At 44.0% G+C, this 3,170-nt stretch overlaps 1 protein-coding gene across 1 annotated transcript in view; it reads right to left on the minus strand.

Annotated features, from left to right (window-relative positions):
• Positions 1–3,170, minus strand: part of HSPA4 (heat shock protein family A (Hsp70) member 4) — a 64,622-nt gene that overhangs the window by 42,909 nt on the left and 18,543 nt on the right. The gene's annotated exons all lie outside the window — the stretch shown is intronic.

Genomic DNA, 3,170 nt, shown 5'->3' on the forward strand with positions numbered 1-3,170 from the left:
TTTTTTTTTTTTTTGGAGTTAGGGTCTCTCTGTTACCCAATGTCACCCAAGCTGAAGTGCGGTGGTATGATCACAGCTCAATGGAGACCTAACTTCCTGGGTTTAAGCGATCCTCTTGCCTCAGCCACCCAGGTAGCAGGGAGCAAAAGCTATGTCACTGCACTTAATTTTTTATGTTTTTAATTTGTTGTAGAGACAGGGTTCTTGCTTTGTTGCCAATGCTGGTCTCAGAACTCTTGGCTTCAAGCAATCCTCTTGCCCCAGCCTCCCAAAGTGCTGGGATTATAGGCATGAGCCACCACTCCTAGCCTATTTTAGCTTTCAACAGACTTTCCAAACACTATACTTGGAGATGAAGCACCACAATGTGAAACAACAAATCTTGAGAAAAGTTCCTTTGCAAAGGCAAATCAGTGTAGCTCACCATGACCCAAACTGTCCCTCCATAAAGAGGCTGCTGGTAGAAACTATTTTACTATCTGACATACTATGTGTATTTTAATGTTTACTATTTATTATCCATCTCCCCAATTAGGATTTCAATCTAATCAGAGGACACAGACGTCCGATTGTTCACTGCCATACCCCCAGCACCTAGGACAGGACATGGCACAATAAATACTGGTTGAATTAAATGATAAAAGATGGAGGGACATGGATGAACCTGGAAACTATCATTCTCAGCAAACTGACACAAGAGTAGAAAATCAAACACCACATGTTCTCACTCATAGGTGGGTGTTCAACAATGAGAACACATGGACACAGGGAGGGGAGCAGCACACACTGGGGTCTGTCGGGGGTGGGGGGGGAAATAGGGGAGGGACATTGCGGGGGTGGGGAGTTGGGGAGAGATAGCATGGGGAGAAATGCCAGATATAGGTGATGGGGAGGAAGGCAGCAAATCACACTGCCATGTGTGTACCTATGCAACAATCTTGCATGTTCTTCACATGTACCCCAAAACCTAAAATGAAATTAAAAAAATAATAATAAAAGATGGGCTGGGTACAGTGGCTCACACCTATAATCCCAGCACTTTGGGAGGCAAAGGCAGACAAATCACTTGAGGTCAGGAGTTAAAGACCACCCTGGCCAACATGGTAAAACCCCATCTCTACTAAAAACACAAAAAATTAGCTGGGCATGGTGGTCCATGCCTTGTAATCCTAGATACTTGGGAGACTGAAGCACAAGAATTGCTTGAACCCAGGAGGCAGGGGTTGTAGTGAGCCCAGATTGTGCCACTGTACTCCAGCCTAGGCAACACAATAAGACTGTCTCAAAAAAAGAAAAAAAATTTTTTAAGTAACAATAATAATGAATGAACAAAGGTTCAAGATAAAGCTCTACTGCAGATAAAAGTCTGCAACTCTGATAATACAAATTTTAAATGCTGAAAGACGGCCTAGGCCAGGCATGGTAGCTCATGCCTGTAATCCCAGCACTTTGGGAGGCTGAGGCGGGCAGATCATCTCAGGTCAGGAGTTTGAGACCAGCCTGGTCAACATGGTGAAACCCTGTCTCTACTAAAAATACAAAAACAAAATTGGCTGGGCATGGTGGCAGGCGCCTGTAATTTCAGCTACTCAGGTGGCTGAGGCAGGAGATCTGCTTGAACCCAGGAGGCAGAGGTTGCAGTGAGCAGAGATCACATCACTGCTCTAGCCTGGGCAACAAGAGCAAAACTTTGTCTCCAAAAAAAAAAGATTCCCGGGCGCAGTGGCTCACACTTGTAATCCCAGCACTTTGGGAGGCCAAGGCAGGTGGATCACAAAGTCAGCAGTTCAAGACCAGCCTGGCCAATATGATGAAACCTCATCTCTACTAAAAACAAAACAAAAAAAAAAATTAGCCAGGTGTGGTGGTGTCTATCTGTAATCCCAACTACTCGGGAGGCGGAGGTAGGAGAAGTGCTTGAACCTGGGAGGTGGAGGTTGCAGTGAGCCAAGATTGTGCCACTGCACTCCAGCCTGGTGCCTGGCGACAGAGAGTGACTCCATCTCAAAAAAAAAAAAAAGATTGCCTAAAATAATCCCATCCCATCTCACATGCCCATATTACTCAATTACAATCCAGAATAGAACAGTTTCTTTCATCTGCTGCCCTAACTAACCTTGTGTGCCACCTTCTCACTCCCCAGACCAACCACAATTTATTATGGTTTAGAAATGAACAGTTCTTACTTTATTGCATGCTAAAGATGGGGCAGTACCCATCCTAGTGCCCTTTCTAAATTATCCCTTTCTGCCCTGCTATTTGCCTAATTCTGACGTCAATCCCTCCACTTTTAGGCTTGGATCTACTTGTTCCCCAGGTCTTCTTCCTAATCTTTTCCTACTTTGGTTCTTGCAATGCTTATAACTAAATCTGCCAATACTTACCCTATTTCTTTTATAACTAATAAGTACTACTCATTGAGTCACCTTCCTTTTTAATCCCTTTCTCTCTCCTGTGCTTTAGCTTCATCTTTTACCATGTCATTCAAACTGTCCTTAGATAACTACCACAGATATTTTAAGTAAGCCCAGTCATCTCTTTAGTTATCAGAATTTTTCACTTCTAAATACAACTAAATTCTCGGCTACTGGAATAGCAGACTGCCTTTTAACACAGTTCTCACCATCTCTTGGCTTTCCAGCCTGTTCTCCATGATTCTCGGTCTCCAAAACCAAATCTGACCATAAATTCACCTGCCTGGAAAATCAACCCTGCCCTCACCCCCGCCTTGTGAATTCCAATTACCTCTGAGTGCAAGCAAGGCAGATGTGTCTCCCCTAACTATCTCCCAGCCTCTTACCTCTTTTCTGTGATCAATTCACTGCACACTTCACAGAGTCTCCTCTAGATGTACCAGAGATAAACACCAAACTCACTTTACCCCAAAAGAACATCTCTTTCCAAATTAAGTCCTATTGCCAAGAGTATGTCCACTTATCTGCTAGTGACCTAAAACTGTGATTCCTGCCGGGCATGGTAGCTCATGCCTGTAATCCCAACACTTTGGGAGACCAAGTCAAGTGGATCACGAGGTCAGGGGTTCAAGGCCAATCTGGCCAACATGGCCGTGTATCTACTAAATATACCATGTAAAGATACTAAATATGTATCTACTAAAGATAGAAAAACTTAGCTGGGCATGATGGCACACACCTGTAATCCCAGCTACT

Source organism: Cebus imitator, unplaced genomic scaffold (assembly GCF_001604975.1).
Source record: "Cebus imitator isolate Cc_AM_T3 unplaced genomic scaffold, Cebus_imitator-1.0 Scaffold76, whole genome shotgun sequence".
Classification (NCBI taxonomy): Eukaryota; Metazoa; Chordata; class Mammalia; order Primates; family Cebidae; genus Cebus; species Cebus imitator.